This window comes from Dipodomys spectabilis, unplaced genomic scaffold, assembly GCF_019054845.1.
Source record: "Dipodomys spectabilis isolate Male_0828 unplaced genomic scaffold, ASM1905484v1 ptg000564l, whole genome shotgun sequence".
Lineage (NCBI taxonomy): Eukaryota > Metazoa > Chordata > Mammalia > Rodentia > Heteromyidae > Dipodomys > Dipodomys spectabilis.
The window spans coordinates 1,079,829-1,098,926 of record NW_024871241.1 but is presented as its reverse complement, the minus strand read 5'-3'; the positions used below and the strand labels follow the sequence as shown (position 1 = coordinate 1,098,926).

The 19,098-nt window shown below is 43.6% G+C and overlaps 1 protein-coding gene across 4 annotated transcripts in view; it reads left to right on the top strand.

Annotated features, from left to right (window-relative positions):
* Map7d2 (MAP7 domain containing 2) overlaps positions 1-19,098 on the top strand; it is a 94,424-nt gene that overhangs the window by 12,167 nt on the left and 63,159 nt on the right. For 3 of the 4 annotated variants that reach the window (XM_042670516.1, XM_042670520.1, XM_042670518.1), the window contains exon 1: positions 4,280-4,349. The exons of the other annotated variant lie outside the window; for it this stretch is intronic. The gene's annotated coding sequence lies outside the window, so the exon portion shown is untranslated. Of the gene's footprint in view, positions 1-4,279; positions 4,350-19,098 lie in introns of those variants that run through there. 4 annotated transcript variants of the gene reach the window in all.

Here is a 19,098-nt window from a genome sequence, read left to right as displayed (position 1 = left end):
GACTTTCCTACCTGGGCTGGCTTTGAATCATCATCCTCAGATCTCAGCTTCGTGAGTAGCTAGAATTGCAAGCATGACCTACCAGCACCTGACTTTGTAACTTTTTAAATTAAAAACACAACAATATTTTTAGCCAGGTTCTGGTGGCTCACACCTGTAATCCTAGCTACTCAGGAGGCTGAGATCTGAAGATCATGGTTCAAAGCCAGCCTGGGCAGGAAGTCCATGAGACTCTTATCTCCAATTAACCACCTGAAAACTGCAAGTGGTGCTGTGGCTCAAAAGTGGTAGAGCACTAGCCTTGAGCAAAAGAGCTCAAGAACAGCCTTCAGGCCCTGAGTTCAAGCTTCAGGAACCGCACACCCACACACAAAAGAATTTTGAGGTGCTGGGCGCCGGTGGCTCACGCCTGTAATCCTAGCTACTCAGGAGGCTGAGATCTAAGGATTGTGGTTCAAAGCCAGCAAGGGCAGGAACATCTGTGAGACTCCTATCTCCAATAAACCACTCAAAAACCGGAAGTGCCACTGTGGCTCAAGTGGTAGGGCGTTCACCTTGAGCTGAAGAGCACAGGGACAGCGCCCAGGCCCAGAGTTCAAGCCCCACGACCGACAAAAAAAAAAGAATTTTGAGGTGAATTGTAGGGAGAACTTTTCCAGCAAAAGTTTGGCAAGTTTAATTGGCAGGAATCTGGACTATGAGAATCCCATCAGCGTGGCGCTGTGGCTCCAGTGGTAGAGCGCTAGCCTTGAGCTGAAGAGCTGAGGAACAGTGCCCAGGCCCAGAGTTCAAGCCCCACGACAGACCAAAAAAAAGACCCATCAGGGGACATGAGGTTGGTGAGGGCATTTGGGGGCATGACACACCATAGCTGAATTAATCTGTTCTCTAGGACGTGCTCACTAAAGTGGATAAATTTCAGCTCTTGTTCCAGCTTGCTCCTCACAGTCTGGCCTCGGGCATTGGCCCTGTGAATGCAGCGGCTTGTCTGTAAATCAAAGAGTGCAAGGGGTGATCTTCCTGGTGCTTTCCAGCTCTGATGTTGCAGCCCCGTAAACAGAAAGATATGCCTGCTCTTTCCTTTTCCTGGTGGGATCAAAAGCCATGTAGTTCGAAGGTCTTCCACCCCCATTACAGCCAAGCTGAGGGCTCTGCTTTCTTTCTAGCCCATGCCTTAGGTCTGACCCTGGCATCTCGGACCTGTCCGGCATGGGGAGAGCCTTAGGGGCCTCTGACCCTTCCCTTTCACGCGCCATCATGCCACTCTTGATGTTAGCTCCTCTGACGTCTCCCGTGCACTTCCTACAGTATACAGCCTAAATTTCTTTCTTTTCTTTTTTCTTCTTTTTGGTTTTATTGTCCAGTCCTGAGGCTTGAACTCGGGGTCTGGGCACTGTCCCTGAGCTTTTTTTGCTCAAGGCTAGCACTCTACCACTTGAGCCACAGCGCCACTTCCAGTTTTTTCTGTTTATATGGTACTGAGGAATCGAACCCAGGGCTTCATGCATGCTAGGCAAGCACTCTCCCCGCCCCTACAGTCTGAATTTCTGGTAATGGGGTTTCCAGGCTGGTGGGATGAAGCTGGACCGTCCAGCCTCTTTCTCTCCCTCCCTCCCTCCCTCTCTCCCTCCCTCCCTCCCTCCCTTCTTTCTTTCCTTCCTTCCTTCTTTCCTTCCTTCCTTCCTCCCTTCCTTCCTTCCTTCCTTCCTTCCTTCCTTTCTTTTTTTTTTTTTTTTGTTGGTCGTGGGGCTTGAAATCTGGACCTGGGCGCTGTCCCTGAGCTCTTCAGCTCAAGCTGAGTGCTCTATCACTTGAGCCACAGCACCACTTCCAGTTTTCTGGTGGTTTATTGGAAATAAGAGTCTTATGAACTTTCCTGCCCAGACTGGCTTTGAACTGTAGTCCTCAGATCTCAGCCTCCTGAGTAGCTAGGATTACAAGAGTGAGCCATCGGTGCCAGGCTCTAGCCTCCTTTGTATAGCTAGTGAGCACTAGCTGTTAGAGTCCAGCACATTTTCAACCACTTGCATTTGGCTAGGTTCTGTTGGACCAATATTCTTTTCCTCTGTGTCTACTGTGGTCCTATTTGTTTACCCTATTCATTCTTCAGTATTTTTCCCTGACACACATACTTCTGGTATTTTTTTTTCCCTTTCTCTTTCATTTTTTATTACAGTGTTGATTATATTAAAGCAGGTGAACTGTGTGCAAATAAAATTGGGGTTAGCATTTGGAAGTTGAATTGCACAAATCTTAAATACAGAATGTGATAAATTTGTGTTTCTTTGTTTTTTGCCAATCTAGGGGCTTGAACTCAGGGCCTGAGCTCTGTCCCTGAGCTTCTTTTGCTCAAGGCTAGCACTCAACCACTTGAGCCACAGCAGTACTTTCAGCTTTTCTGTGAATGTGGTACTGAGGAATTGAACCCAGGGCTTTATGAATGCTAGGCAAGTACTCTACCACTGAGCCACCTTCCCAGCCAGAATGTGATAAATATTTTATGACACACTCATGTAACTAAGGAATTCAACATTAGATCAAGAAATTAAACATTTCTACTACCCAGAAAGCTCTCTCTTGCTGTCTCCTACTTATTACCCTCTGAAGGTAGCCACTGTTCTCACTTTTTTTTCCTAGAGATTGGCTTTGCTTATCTTTAAACTTTATCAAATAGATTAATGTAGTGTATACTTTTTATTATGGTTATGTTATATACATATAAAAACAAAATCTGTTTACCATAAAAGCTACATTTGCATAATACTTTTAAGTATATATTTCAGTGGCATCAGTAGCATTCTTATGGTTGTGCTACTGCCTCACTATCCATTTCCAGAACTTTCTCATCAAATGTGTTCTTTGCCCACTCTTATGTCTGTAAGATAAATACCTACTGTCACAGGTGCTGATGGTTTATTTGTTTTTTTTTTTTTCATAGCATTATATTGTGAGCTGATATCAAAATTTATTCTATCTATATTCTCTTGCTGATGGGAAGTTAGATTATTCCCCCCCACCCCGCCCAAAGCTGCTATGAACACGATGCTTGTATATGAATCTTGGTGCCTATGCAAACACATTCTGTCGTATATATACCTAGAAGTAAAATTTCCTGGTCATAAGTATGTGTTTGTCTTTAGCAGATTTTGTCAAACCATTTTACCACATGGCTCATATTCATTCACTTTTGCTGCTATGACAAATTACCACAAATTTAGTGGCTTACAGCAAATAAATTATCTTTTGAGTCTGGATATTATAAGTCCTAAAATGAGGTCCACAGAGGCTTTCTGAACGCTGTAGGCAAGAATCTGTTTCTTGCACTCCTTGGCTTATGGCTCTTCCTTCATTTTTCAGGGCAACTATATAACATCTTTGATTCTCTGTCTCCAGTATCTGCTTTGATTGCTACATATCTTCATTCTGACTCCAATTCTTCTACCTCCCTTGTGATAACATGGGGCTTCCCTCCCCCCCAAATCCCAAGAGCCTTATTTCCATCTGCAAAGCCTTTTTCCACATAATAGAATAATTCATAGGTTCTAGGGACCAGAAGAATATTTCTGGGAGGATATTAGTCTGTCACCACATGACTGAGGCATTTTGTGTTTCCCAGAGAGAGGTCTAATTCTTCTACATCTTTGTCTGCACTGGTATTGTCAGAGTTATTTGTTTTTTTTTTCCATTTTTCTTTTTTGGTTGGTTGTGGAGCCTGAACTCTGAGCCTAGGCTCTCCCTCAGCTATTCAGCTCAAGGCTAGTGCTCTTACCACTTGAGCCACAGAGCCACTTCCAGTTTTTTCTGCTAATGTGGTGCTGAAGAATTGAACCCAGGGCCTCATGCATGCGAGGCAAGCACTCTACCACTGAGCCACCTTCCCAGCCCCACTGAACACTTCTTCATGAGACCAAGTATATATAGTGTCTGATTTGTAAATACTCTTTGAATGCTTAGAACTTAACAGAGGGCATTCTTCAGCAGAGTGGGGAAGCAGAGCTGAAGATGTAAATGAAAGCCCAGCATCAGGATCTCAGGTAGGGTTTCCCCACGATCAAAATAGGACCAGAGCAAAAAACCTGACTTGGAGCTTCTGCATGCTTGTTGGCTTTCTCAAGGTAGTTAATCTGTAAGTGAGTAATATCCTCAAAGAAGACTTAGGCCTCAACTCCTAAGGGTGTTGGTTGGAAATGACTTCATTATGTATGTAAATGAGAGGAAAATACAGTTCCGGCAGGCTTCTGGAGAGCCTGATCACAAACCTTTTACTGGGACACAGGTTTTCCTTCTTCTAGAATTGGGCTATGTAGCACCTTGCTGCCACTTCATTTTGCAAAAGGAAAGACTTGAAGGTGAGTACCATTTTCTGCATTTCAGGAAGTAGATTTAAACCTGCCTTGGAGACTTGAGGCCACAGTGGGCAAGGAAAGTGAAACCAGAATGGAAATAAATTTCCCCTGGACACAAGATGGTGGATGCAGTTATCTTGCCACTAGAGAGAAAATAAGAAGTTTGGATTGGCAGAAGGAGAAAGGCAGACAGGATGGTGACTTAATGGAAGCAGTCACTTTCTGTGTTCTGTCTCCCTCCTTCCTCTGCTTTGCTGCGTACACCTGCCCATAGTCTTATCTTTTTCCAGGCGGCTGGTTTATTGGCAGTGTTTGTGCAGCTGGGTGTTACTTTGACCCTCTAGAGTGTGGTGTGTGCGGGAAACTACAAGTGTGGCAGAGGACTTCATTCTGCCTTGACTTGGAAACTCAGTCTTCTACCAAAAACCTGCCGCTAGATACTTGGATCAAAAAAGAATAGGTCTTTGGAGAAAAATATTATCTCAGTATTCCATCTGTGCCAGGCTTAACTGGCTTCTGTTTCAAGACAGACTCTCTGTGACAGTTTTATTTATTTGAATAATTACAAATATGAGTCACAGGTTGATTTGAAACAAGGGAGCACATGGGGAGGAGGGCTTGAGTCCTCATGGTCATGTGTCTATGGAATCCAGGTGACTTCTTAGATGTCCATTCCTTCCTGTTGTACCTCAGTTATGGAGATTAAGTGGATTCATTCATGTTCAGTCTCTTGGTTGCATTAGTTATATTTCTAATGTTCAGTAGCCCATGTAGCCAGAGGCTATTGTACCAGGCAGTGCAGATATAGACCATCCTCATCCTTGCAGAATTTTAGGACACAGTGCGCTCTAGGGGATTGTCTTACACGGGTAAGGCTTCTGCATGCTGGTCCTGGGGCTTGAACTCAGGCCCTGGGCACTGTCCCACTGTCCCTGAGCTTTTTTGCTCAAGACTAGTATACTGCCACTGGAGCCACAGCTCCACTTGTGGTTTTTGTCTGGCTAATTGGAGATAAGAGTCTTGACACTTTCCTGCCTGAACTGGTTTCAGAGTTTGACCCTCAAATCTCAACTTCCTGAGTGGCTAGGATCTTAGGCATGAGCCACCAGTGCCCTGCCACTTGTAGGTCTCTTAATAGAGGAAAACATAGATGTATATTCATAGTGCATTTAGTTTGAAACTTCTAAGTACCTACTTGAGTGTTCAACTTTAGAAAATTTCGGCCTTCTTACATTTGTAATACACCAAAGGAATTTATTTTCTGAAGTCTTTAGTATTATAGAGAAGTTTAAGATTCTTATGTAAGGATAGTTTATTTCTCTTAAAAAGGATTAAAACTTTGTCTTTTTTTTTTTTTTGGTTGGTCGTGGGGCCTGAACTCTTGGCCTGGGTGCTGGCCCTGAGCTCTTCAGCTCAAGGCTAGTGCTCTAGCACTTAACCCACAGCACTACTTCCAGCCTCTTCTGCTTATGTGGTGCTGAGGAATCAAACCCAGGGCCTTCTGAATACAAGGCAATCACTCTACCACTGAGCCACCTTCCCATCCTTTAGCCTTTCTTTCTAAAGGTTTGATCACTTTAATCCAAATGGCTTGACTATAACTGTAGAAAACAAAACAGAATCAGTGCTGTGCATAGATATGGGAACTACACTGAGCACAAGAGAACTTTCTTTTTTTGTCGGTCCTGGGGCTTGAACTCTGGGCCTGGGTGCTGTTCCTCAGCTCTACGGCTCAAGGTGAGCTGAAGCGCCACTTCTGGTCTCATGGACTTTCCTGCCCGGGCTGGCTTTGAACCTCAATCCTCAGATCTCAGCCTCTTGAGTAGCTTGGATTACTGGGCGTGAGCCACCAGCGCCCAGCTGCACAAGAGCACTTAAGAGAAATAGGTTTTATTCTTAAAATGCAGATCCAAAGGTGATAACATCTAACTGTTTTGAGAAGTAACCCCTGGGCTGCAGAATTCTTTCCACCTTAGAATAAGAGCTTTTAGTGCCACACCCTGCCTTTTAGCTACATAAAGAATGAAAAGGTTCTTTAAATCTGAATTTCCAGCGCTAAGGAAGAAACTAGCAAAACTTTTTTTTTACCTTTTTTTTAATTGTGAAAATACCATACAGAGGGGTTACAATTACATGGGCAAGATTTTGAGTACATTTCTATCAAGCATTGTTGCCTCCTTTGTTTCCCCTTCCTATCTCTTCCCATCCTCCCCCCACACACACACACCTCTCCCTCCCCTGCCAAAGTTGTAAAGTTCCTTTTTTCGACTTAAGGACTTGTGCATCTCATTGTTGCAATGGGTCCACCTGTATCCCTATTTAAACGATTTGTTTTTTCCCTAACCCCAAGATAAGTATTCAAATGTTTTTTCTTTCATGCGATTGTTCCTAACATATTTATAAGATATTTCTTTGTTGCTTTGTATGTCCCTCCCCCACAGTATAACCCCTGCTTTCACCGTATTTGATGTTGGTATAATTTGTGGAGGGGAAGGGAAAAACTTTTAAGTTTGAAAGGCTTTTATGGTTCCCATTTAGTTCAGGTGTATACAATGGAAGGATTTTAGGGTTTTTTTGTTTTGTTTTTGGGGGATTTTTTTGGGAGTCAGTTTTGGTGCTTGAACTCAGGGCTTGGGTGCTGTCCCTTTTGCTCAAGCACTTTACCACTTGGAACCACAGCACCACTTCCAGTTTTCTGGTGGTTAGTGAAGATAAGAGTCTCATGGATTTTCCTGCCTGGGCTGGCTTTGAATCTGGATCTTCAGATCTCAGCCTCCTGAGTAGTTTGGATTACAAGTGAGAGTCACCAGGGCCTAGCTTCTAATTTCTTTTTTTTGGGGGGGGGGGGTGGTCCGGTCGTGGGCCTGAACTCTGGGCCTGGGCGCTGTCCCTCGGCTCTTCAGCTCAAGGCTAGCGCTCTACTGCTTGAACCACAGCACCACTTCCAGCTTTTTCTGTTTATGTGGCACTGAGGAACTGACCCTAGGGCTCTGATGCATGCAAAGCAAGCGCTCTACCACTGAGCCACCTTCCCAGCCCCTCTGATTTCTTTTATTCCTTTTTTATTGTGATTATATATTACATGAACTTTATCATTTTACCTATTTAAATGTGTAGCTCAATGATATTAAGTACTTATTCCATGTTGTATAAAGAATAGAAACTCCAGTGCCGGTGGCTCACAACTGGCCTCCTAACTAGTCAGGAGGCTAAGATGTGAAATTAAGGTTCGAAGGCAGCCTGGACAGAACTGTCTTGAGACTTATCTCTAATTAACCAGAAAAAAATCTAGAAGTGGAGCTTTGGCCCAAGTGGTAGAGTTCTACCCTTGAACAACAACAAAAAAACCTAAAGGGCAGCACCCAGGCCCTGAGTTCAAGCCCTTATTTTGGCACAAAAAATTATTATTGAGATATAATTCGTGTAAAAAATTACGTTCTTGGATGGGAAGGTGGCTTAGTGGTAGAGTGCTTGCCTAGCATGCATGAGGCCCTGGGTTCGATTCCTCAGTACCACATACACAGAAAAGGCCAGAAATGGTGCTGTGGCTCAAGTGGTAGAGTGCAAGCCTTCAGCAAAAGAAGCTCAAGGACAGTGCCCAGGCCCTGAGTTCAAGCCCCAGGACTGACAAAAAAAATTGACAAAGGAGAATATAAGGTCCTACATTCAAGACCAAGCACCTGCACAAAAAGAAAAATAAATTATATGTACTTATAATGCTTGAAATGCTTCACATTCTTGGGCAAAATATGTTGCCCACCATGAGGCTTTTAGGCCTGCACTTTAGAAAGGCTCCCTTGCTACCTGACATATTTTCAGCTACTCACGAGGCCTTCTTTTATGGAACGGGATATTGAAGCACCTCACAAATGGGTCAGACTCTCCAGCAATGTTCTGGAAGCCTGGCTCAGGCCTGTTTCTTTCTGTTCCTTCTCTAGTTCTGATCCCAAATTCTGCAGCTGCTTGTATTTTCAATTTTGGGTTTTGTTGTTTGCTTTTTGTTTTTGTTTTGCAATGAATGTCTTAAATGTTTGATTTTCAGATTGCTTTCCTCAGGAACACGGAATAAACCTCATTCTCTTCTTACTATGTGTCACTCATAAATACCAGGGTGCTGTTTTTTGCTTGTTGTTTTATTTTCTGTTGGTTGTGGGGCTTGAACTCAGGGCCTGGGTGTTGTCCCTCAACACTTTTTGCTCTACCACTTTGAGCCACAGCTCCAATGCTGACTTTTTTGGTGGTTAATTGAGGATAAGAATCTCACACACTTTCATGCCCAGGCTAGTTTTGAGCTACAATCCTCAGATCTCAGCCTCCAGATTAGTTAGGATTATAGGCATGAGCCACTGGGGCTCTGTGGTTTTAACATTTTATTTAATAAAACATTAAACAAATTACTAAATAAATTATTTTATTTAATATAATTTTATTTAATAAAGTATTTAATATTTTGTGTTTTAAGCATCTTTTTCCTGCTAGTCCTGGGGCTTGAACTGAGGGTCTTGTCACTGTCTCTGAGCTTTTTCCACTCAAGTCTAGCACTGTAGGAACCACAGATCCACTTTCAGCATTTTGCTTGGTAATTGGAAGTTAAGAGAGTCACAGACTATCCTGCCCAGGCTGGATTCCGTCTTCAGATCTCAGCCTTCTCAGTAGCTAAGATTAAAGACATGAGCCATGAACCAGGAGCTAGGAGCACTGGCATTTGGCTCAAAGGTTTGTTTGTTTTGTTTTTCTGTTTTTTTAACCATATTCAGAGTTGTACAACCATCATCATTAACAATCCCAGAACATTTTCATCACCCTGAAAAGACAATCTATATTTAGTCATTAGTAGTCATTCTCTGTTTTCCTTTTCCCTCATCCCTCAGCCCCAGGCAAGCCAACCACTAATCTACTGCATCATGATGGATACAAATTTTGGCCAGTCTTACATCCTTGTTTAATTTTTCTTCTCCACATGACAATATAAACCACCATTCTTCCTTCCTTGTCTTTTGTGTGTGTGTCTGCATGCTGGTCCTGGAGCTTGAACTCAGGGCCTCGATGCTGTCCCTGAGCTCGTTTGCTCAAGGTTAACGCTCTACCATTTGAGCCACATCTCCACTTCTAGCTTTTGGGTGGTTAATTAGAGATAAGAGTCTCTCGGACTTACCTGCCCAGACTGAGTTTGAACCTCAACCTTCAGATCCTCAGCCTCAGCAATTAGGATAACAGGCATGAGCCACCAATGTCTGGCTAAATTCTTCTTGAATAGTTCCCAGAACTGGATTGAATTGATGGATGTGGCACAGCTACAAGAATGACTACATAGGAATGAATACATAGGCTGGGTGAGCTACCCTCATAGTCAACCTGCTTTCATTCTGCCTCTATGAATCTGGCTTTCTTTTCCCTGGCTGGTCTGCAGATGCTGCAGAGCTAAGCCAGTAAGAGAAAGGCTGGCTGCAGGCTTCTCTGTGATCCGTGGCATTGCCTGGTAACTGATGAACTGAGATTGCAGCCTGTGGCTTCTATGAGTTTGTGCCAGGACACAAATCAAATGTCTACCTTCTAAATGTAATGCTATCCATTGTGTAAATGTATCCTCCACTAATAGAAATAATATTTAATCATCAAATTACAGTTTCAGAATCTGCAAATATCTCTAGCATGGTGCACACTGTTAGTGGCTTTGAAAAACTGTTTGATTCAATATAATTTTTGTTTGTTTTTGTAGCCAGATAGCCTGAGTTTGAGTCTCCATTCTTCTGTTTTCACTGCTTATGTGACCTTGACCCAAGCTTTTTCACCTCTTAAGAAACCCCCATTACTTCCTCTGTGAAAGGGAGAGTAATAAATCAGACTTCATGGATTTCTTGTGATTTAAATAAGGTAATATGTGGAAAGCATTTGACACAGTACCTGGAGCAGAGGAATGAGTACTAATTGTTATGAAGAGGTGATATCTTACTGTACCTGCTGTATACAAGGCACCAGGTAAGGTTTTGTCTATGTTATAATCATGCTAGGGACTGGGTAGTATAACATTAGGAAACATGGACTTGACAACATCTACAATTTGTTTGCCTTTTTTTTTTTGCCAGTCCTGAGACTTGTAAACTCGGCCTGGTCACCATCACTGAGCTTCTTTTGCTCAAGGCTAGCACTCTATCACTTGAGCCACAGCACCACTTCCAGCTTTTCCTGTTTATGTGGTATTGGGGAATCAAACCCAGGGCTTCATGATGCTAGGCAAGCACTCTACCACTGAGCCACATTCCCAGATCTTGTTTGCCTTCTTATAACTACAAATTAACTGGATAAATTTTCATGAAAAAATGTTGATTAAAGACATCGATGCAGGAAATATTTGGCTAAGCTTAGGTTCTTACTAGGAATTGTAGATACTGTAATTTCTTGTGGATGAATTAAAATATTTTTATCATTTAATATTGGCCACTGATAGCTTTAATTGAGGCAAACCATCTTACTACTTATTTAGAGAAAAGAGTCTCTCCCAGTTGTGGTTTGAAGCTAGCCTAGGCACAAAAGGCCCTGTGTTTAAGCCTTGCTACCAATACAAAACAAAACAAAACCATGGAAAAAACCTTAACTTTAGAGTCGCGAGTAGATTGCTTATGTATTTTAGGACATATCCTCGATGTTTGTGATTTAAGTTTGTAGAAGGGTAAAATTATTTTCAAAATTTTCCTCAGAAGTACTTACACGTATCTGAATTACTATAATTTCTTTCCTGAGCTGGTAATGTGGCTTAGTGGTAGAGTGCTTGCCTAGCATGCATGAAGCCCTGGGTTTGATTCCTCAGTACCACATACACAGAGAAAGCCAGAAGTGGGGGCTGGGAAGGTGGCTCAGTGGTAGAGCGCTTGCCTTGCATGCATGAGGCCCTGGGTTCGATTCCTCAGCACCACATAAGCAAAAAGAAAAAAGCCGGAAGTGGTGCTGTGGCTCATGTGGTAGAGCGCTAGCTCTGAGCTGAAGAGCTGAGGGACAGCGCCCAGGCCTAGAGTTCAGGCCCCGCGACCGGACCCAAAAAAAAAAAAAAAAAAAAAGCCAGAAGTGGTGCTGTGGCTCAAGTGGTAGAGTGCTAGCCTTTAGCAAAAGGAGCTCAGAGACAGTGCCCAGGCTCTGAGTTCAAGCTCCAGGACTGGCCAAAAAAATCCTTTCCTTTGATTTTCCCCTAACTACCTCTATTCAGACACCTAACTGCTTGTTTGTTTTTAGTGCCAGTCTTAGGGCTTGAACTCAGGTCATGGGTGCTGTCCCTGATCAATCTTGCTCAAGGTTGATTGGTGTTCTACCACTGGAACAACAGCTTCACTTCTGGATTTTTGGTGGTTTAGAGATAAAAGTCTCACAGATTGGGGCTGGGAAGGTGGCTCAGTGGTAGAATGCTTGCCTTGCATGCATGAGGCCCTGGGTTCGATTCCTCAGCACCACATAAGCAGAAAAAGCTGGAAGTGGCGCTGTGGCTCAAGTGGTAGATTACTAGCCTTGAGCTGAAGAGCTGAGGGACAGCGCCCAGGCCCAGAGTTCAGGCCCCATGACCGACAAAAAAAAAAGTCTCATAGACTTTCCTGCCTGGGCTGCCTTTAACTGCGATCCTCAGATCTCAGCCTCCTGAGTAGCACCTAGTTCAGATACCTACACAGTATTTGTATAGCATCCACCTCTCCATGTTAAAATTCACCTTTAACATTTACATTCTCCTAAACTCTTGTCTGGATTACCCATTCACTATGTAACTGAGATGTATGAGCCACTGTTTTCTTGGGGCCCATGGAAGGACAGTATTGAATATAGGATTGACCTCCAGTTTGAAGGGCAGGGGAAGGAAAAGAAAGTATAAGGAGGGGGCCATGAGAAGGACTAGGCTGTACTTCAGTTTTCTCCTGTATTTGAAATGCCTTTAGCTTTGACTTGGTCTCTGCGGACACTTTTCTGCACAGAATCTAGTTCTTAGAGTGGATTGGACTGACTAGCTTCCTATTCCCCTGAATAATGACCATCTGAAGAAAAACATGAGAATAGAATATAAATATATATAGTAAATATGTATATATGCTATAGATAGTATATATACTAATATAATAGTTGCTCTTTATCTTTGTTTCTTAGATTTGGTGACCATTTTGGCTTATATATGGTATGTATAGAACTATCATTCCCTGGCCCTAGCAGAGAACTCCAATTTTGAAATAGTAGGAAAAAAAAAAGATTGATAACTGTGCTCGCGGAAAGCACTCTGTGCTGTATTGAATGAGCAAAACCTTGTGTTACCTTGGAAACACAGACATCCCTCCTGTTACTATAAAAAGGACACCGTCACTGCAGTTGTAAGACAATCTACATTTTACCAATTCTTTATGGTAAAAACATACCCAAAGGGAAATGTTATATTTTTTTAATAACTTTGATCAAATGTGTAAGACTTCCTTTAGTGCTGATCAAATCAAGTAAACTCAATTTTCAAGTGCTTATGGGTTTTTACCGGAATAAAAGCTTTTTCCATCCATCTTTTCTTCTCCTTTTCTCCTGTGGACAGGATATTTGTTGTAAGATACAAAGTTACTTGTTTTCATCTGCAGAGTATATATGATTAAGGGTCGAATTTGTACTAATGTCCTCAAGAGGGGCCTTTTTTTGGCCTAATAGGGCCGGTGAATGCAGATGTATGTCTTTGACCTTGGAGTCTCCTGTTCAAACAGTGGTCTTCTGGCTCCCAATCCATTGCATATTCCCACGATGATTTCCTACTTTTATCCAGGAGATGGCGCTGGGCATGTTTGTGTCATAGAGATTGCTATAAATCCCTGACTGCTATTAATGATGCACTTAGCCACATTCATTCCAGGGGAACAAATTATATGCAGTGATGCTAGCAGACACCTTAACAAGCTTCTTGAGTATGGTGTATTCACATGTATATCTTCCGGGAGGGTGGAGGAAGTAGGGCACAGATCTCGAGGGAAAAAGGGTGAAAAAGTACAGCAGTGGAGCTCACTGGACATTGATGAAAGTGAACTGTACAACACGTGGGTGGAGATGGGTGGGAAGGATTGGGAGAGAGTGAGGGAAGAGAAGACATTGTACGAAAAGAAATGTACTCATTATCTGACTCATATATTTGTAATCCCTCTCTACATCACCTCTATAGTAATAATAGATTGCACTCATTTTTTTAAAAAAAAGAATTTTAAAAAATGGATGAAATTGCCACTTTTTTTTTTAAAGCTACCTAATTACGAACCTTGTTTATTCTCTTTCTAATATTCTAGCCTTTCTGCTAACTACAGTATATTAATGTGGTAGAAATCAAAGTCTCTACACTGTAAACGTTTTTCTGTCTTGTGATTGAAGAGCAGATCCACAGAAACAACTCTGCGATGATCAGAGTACACAGAAAGGAAAGTGTTGGGAAAGGGGGAAAGATGTTGTGTAGCTACTGTCACGGAGAAGAATGGTAGGGTAACAGGCTCAGTAGCAGCCCTGCTTTTAATGATTAGATTTTACTTACGAATAGCAAATTATGCTGGAAAGAAAGAGTATACTGTGCACATTGGCTTCTTTTGAAATTCTGTCTATTTGTATTTTATCGATTGTAGTAACACAACTATCCCAGTGAATCCTGCCTTCTGCAGGAGAGGCCTGGAATTATGTATGCTTTCACATTGTGGTGTAAAATAGATACCTTATCAGTTGAGTTTAACTTTTTAAACTTGTGTCATCTTTCGCTGTTTTAGCTTTTTTGTTGTTGTTGTTGGGCACGGGTCTTGAACTCAGGTCCTGGGCTCTGTCCCTAAGCTTTTTCACTCAACCACTGAACTTTTTCACTCTACTACTTTGAACGAACAGCACAACTTGTAGTTTTCTGGTGGAGATGGGAGATTCTTTCCTGCCTGGGCTGGCTTTGAGCTCAGCCGCCTGAGTAGCTAGGGTTACAGGTGTGAGCCACTGGCACCTGGCACTTTTTTTTTTTTTAAGCTTTTGTTCATCTCACCTTCTAAGTGAATTATCAGCTTGACAGATCAAGTTTTAGGATGGAAACTATGACCTATTGGGAAGTTGTGGGGGCTGTCCTGGGGGAATTTATGGGGTTCTTGGAAAGACTGAGGCTCAGAGGCCAGGGAGCATCTGTCACAACTTGTCTGGGCTGTTTTCATATAGTATCAGGGGAAGGGATCCATCCCTGAGAATCAAGCCGTATGTTCCCGATTTATAGAAGAGGAACTTGAATAATGGGATGTTATAGTATTTTTACAAAGTCCCTTGACCTAGGATACAGTAGGGCCATATGAGTGGAGCCAAAAGGGCTTCTCTTTTGGTGTGAGGTTTGAACTCAGGGCCTGGCACTGAGCCTGAACTCTTTTGCTCAAGGCTAGCACTCTACCACATGGAACCACAGCACTGCTTCTGGTTTTTGAGTGGTTAATTGGAGATAAGAGTCTTACAAGGATTTTTCTGCTTGGGCTGGCTTTGAACCATGATCCTTAGATTTCAGCCTCCTGAATAGCTAGGATTCTAGGCTTGAGCCACTGGTCCCTGCAGGACTATGGGGTTTTCTTTTCTTTTTCCTTTTCCTTTTTGTTTTTGCCAGTCCTGGGCCTTGAAGTCTGGTCCTGGGCACTGTCCCTGAGCTTCTTTTGCTAAAGGCTAGCACTCTACCACTTGAGCCACAGCATTACTTCCGGCTGTTTCTGTGTATGTGGTAGGTACTGAGGAATTGAACCCTGGGCTTCATGCATGCGAAGCAAGTACTCTACCACTAAGTAACATTCCCAGCCCAGCTAAGGTTCTCTACCCGCCCACTCCCCGCCCCATTGTTTTTCTTTGGCAGTACTGTAGTTTGAACTCAAAACCTCCTGCTTGCTAGGCAAGTACTCTACTACTACTTGAGCCACATACCCCCATTTCACATGAATGGGGTTGCAGTCAACAGAGACAGCTTTCTTGGTGGCTGTGAGAAAATCGGAAGAGGAAGGAACTGTAGCTGGAAAGTCAGCTTAGTTAATCAACCTCAGTCCTTGAATGTGGTAAGAGAAGAATTCAGGCAAGACATTGGGACACAGTGAAAGTGTTAAGAAAGTTCATGTGGAAAATATATACACTTCCATGATTCTGAAAGCGTGTCATCTCAAGGGTGAGACTTACAAAGATTTTTACCCAGGCACATATTTTACTAAAGTGTGAGGGGCTTAGAGCTTTATTTAAGTCCTCAGGACCAGCTCCTGGGCAGTCACTGTCCCAAGGGTGGCAGACTTTCACTGAATTGTGTTTGACCTCCACGTATGGGCTAGCCTAGGTAGGTAAGCTAAAGACCCTTTGTTTTAGAAGCTCTTCTTTGACCCGCCTTAGGCTGGAAAGAAGCCTGTCATCAATCTTTAAGTGGGTGCAGTGCTCAAAAAGCCCATCTTGTGCTATTCCAGGACTTTGATGGGCCTCTAGGCTGGTTGAAAAGCTTTATTACAATGTTCTCAGAGACGTTCTGATCCCATCCTCCATTTTTGTTTCCCTTTACATTTCTCTATTGCTTGTAACCAGATAATACACATCGCCAACTATACTTTATTTTATTTATTTATTTATTTTTTGTCGGTCGTGGGGCTTGAACTCTGGGCCTGGGCGCTGTCCCTCAGCTCTTCAGCTCAAGGCAAGCACTCTACCACTTGAGCTACAGCGCCACTTCCGGTTTTCTGGTGGTTTATTGGAGATAGGAGTCTCACAGTCTCTCCTGCCCAGGCTGGCTTTGAACCGCGATCCTCAGATTTCAGCCTCCTGAGTAGCTAGGATTACAGGCGTGCGTGAGCCACCAGCGCCCGGCTTGTACTTTATTTTTTATTTTTATTTTTGTTGGTCATGGGGCTTGAACTCTAGACCTGGGAACTGTCCCTGCGCTCTTCAGCTCAAGGCGAGTGCTCTACTACTTGAGCCACCAGTTCCACTTCTGGTTTTCTGATGGTTAATTGGAGATAGTCTCACAGACTTTCCTGCCTGGGCTGGCTTTGAACTACGATCTTGAGATTTCAACTTCCTGAAGGAGCTAGGATTACAGGCATGAGCCACCAGCGCCCAGCAGATTATTATTTTTTAGCAGATTATTTTTTAATTCACTTGTTCAATTAAGTTGTTTTTTTTTTTTGCCAGTCTTGGGGCTTGAACTCAGGGCCTGGGCACTGTCCCTGAGCTTCTTTTGCTCAAGGCTAGCACTCTACCACATGAGCCACAGTGCCACTTCTGGCCTTTTCTGTTTATGTGGTACTGAGGAACTGAACCTAGGGCTTCAGGCATGCTAGGCAAGCACTCTACCACTAAGCCATATTCCCTCCGTTAAGTTTTTAAAGTCAAACAGAACTGCTTCCCTTAAAAACTTTGCTATTTCAATAATGGTTCCTACCAGTACTGTGAAGAATTGACCAATATCTGCTCATTAATATTCTAGTAGGAGATAGGAGAGTGCTTCAGGCTAATAAAACTCACTTTAAAATTAGGTTTTTGAAAATGTTTTGCTGGAGCCCCAGGATAATGGGAAGTTATTCCAAGCAAGAGCCAAATCAGTGAAGTGTGAGGTTTTTTTTAAAATTGTTCTGCTGGCATCGCTGTTTTTTGTTTGTTTTTGTTTTTTTGTCAGTTGTGGGGCCTGAACTCTTGGCCTGGGCACTGTCCCTCAGCTCTTCAGCTCAAGGCCAGCACTCTACCACTTGAGCCACAGAGCCACTTCTGGCTTTTTCTGCTAATGTGATGCTGAGGAATCGAACCCGGGGCCTCATGCATGCAAGGCAAGCATTCTACCACTGAGCCACCTTCCCAGCCCCGGCATCGCTGTTTTTAATTTCCCCATAGTGGTGAGTTGTGGAAGAAAAGGCCTCCATTGCGGAAGTACACATTTACTGCATGAAGAACAGGCCGAGGGTAGCTCCCACACAAGCCCCCTTGCCTTTCTTCTAAGTAGGGCATCTCAGCTACAGCGTTCCTTGTTCTTTCTTTGTGTTTAGAGCCCGCCCGGAGCATCTTCCTTGAACCAGGTTGGTTTTCTCCATAGTTAAGCTTTTCTATGCTGAGGTCACTGTTGACTCCCAAGCACTTAATAGAAATGTTGCAGAGAGACGGCCCTGCATACCCTAATTCTAATGGCCTCCCTCAGGGGGAATGCATTATTATAACACCGGAGTGCAGTATCACAACCATGGTGCTGCCAGTGGTTCAGTCAAGACAGAATGTTTCCATCACTACTGGGACCTCTTCTAATGCTCTTTATAGCTTCCTACTTCTTTCTTCCTGTCCCCCGACCCCCTGAAGAGCACGGTTTGATTATCTGCCTGTTCTCATGTGATCAAGATAACGCTGGGCCCCTGATTTTAAAAGAGAAACAATAATTGTATACCTAAAAGACACATGGGGCCAGGCGCTGGTGCCTCATGCGTGTAATCCTAGCTATTCAGGAGGCTGAGATCTGAGGATTGCAGTTCAAAGCCAGCCCAGGTAGGAGAAAGTCCATGAGACTGTTAGCTCCATACACTACTCAAAAAAAGCCCCAAGTGGCACTGTGGAGAGAGATAACCTTGAGCAAAGGAAGCTCAGGGATAATGGCCAGGCACTGAGTTCAAGCCCTAGGACTACACACACACAGACACAAATTGAATTCAGCATTAACCCTTGAGTCTAATGTATCTTGCATCTTCAGGAAGCATCTCCTGGTATGGGTGTTCATGGTAGTTTACCATGATTCCTACTGGTTTAAATCTGACCTTGTTGTGATAATGGTGATACCAGATCAAGTCCACGGCCGTCTAGTTTATGCTGCACCTCTCTTTGCCCTGGGATGAAGGAAAGGGGTCTCTTGTCAGCGGCTGGCAGTGCAGGTGATTTGGCTCATTAAATGGTTGTTCTCGGGACGTTTGCTAGTCATTTGAATAGGAGAGACTTACTGCTGTGTAGTGGAACCGAGAGGCCCCACCTCAGCCTTACTCTTCCAGAAAAATTCAGCTCTGACTGAGCCCTGATCTTCCTTCTTTCTTTCTTTTTTTTTTTTTGTGTCCAGTCGTGGGGCCTGAACTCTGGGCCTGGGCGCTGTCCCTCAGCTCTTCAGCTCAAGGCTAGTACTCTACCACGAGCCACAGCACCACTTCCAGCTTTTTTCTTTTTGCTTATGTGGTGCTGAGGAATCGAACCCAGGGCCTCAGGCATGCAAGGCAAGCACTCTACCACTGAGCCAATTTCCCAGCCCCTTCCTTCTTTCTTTTTTCTACATCTGCCTCAGAGCAGCTACACTTGAATGGAATCAGGAGTGTGCCAGCAGGCTTCTCATTTACCACGGAGCAGTAGGGTAGCTACGCACACATTTGAGTGCTTCAAATGTGCCCCACGTGCCTGAGGAACTGAGCTTGTACTTGGTTTGATTCGTTTACACTGACACAGCTATATGTAGTTGGTGACTACCAACTGAACAGCACAGAGATTCCCGGCTAGCCAGGTTAGGCTGTTTGAGTCACTCCATCCCCTTCAGTGGGGCAAAGCTGAATTGCTTGCCACAAACAAGTAGAGACAGTTATACCCAGGGTCCTCTGGCTACCCTCATTCCCCACCCACTATCAGCATCCGTGAACTCCTGAGTACATTTCCATGCCATCAGTGTGAGAAGGGAGCAGATGAGCGTGTGGGCAGTTGCCACATCTGTGCTCAGCTGGCTCACAGTATTGCCTATTTTATACTTCTCCAATGATTTAGGCACATTTCTCCTCTCCCGATTTGC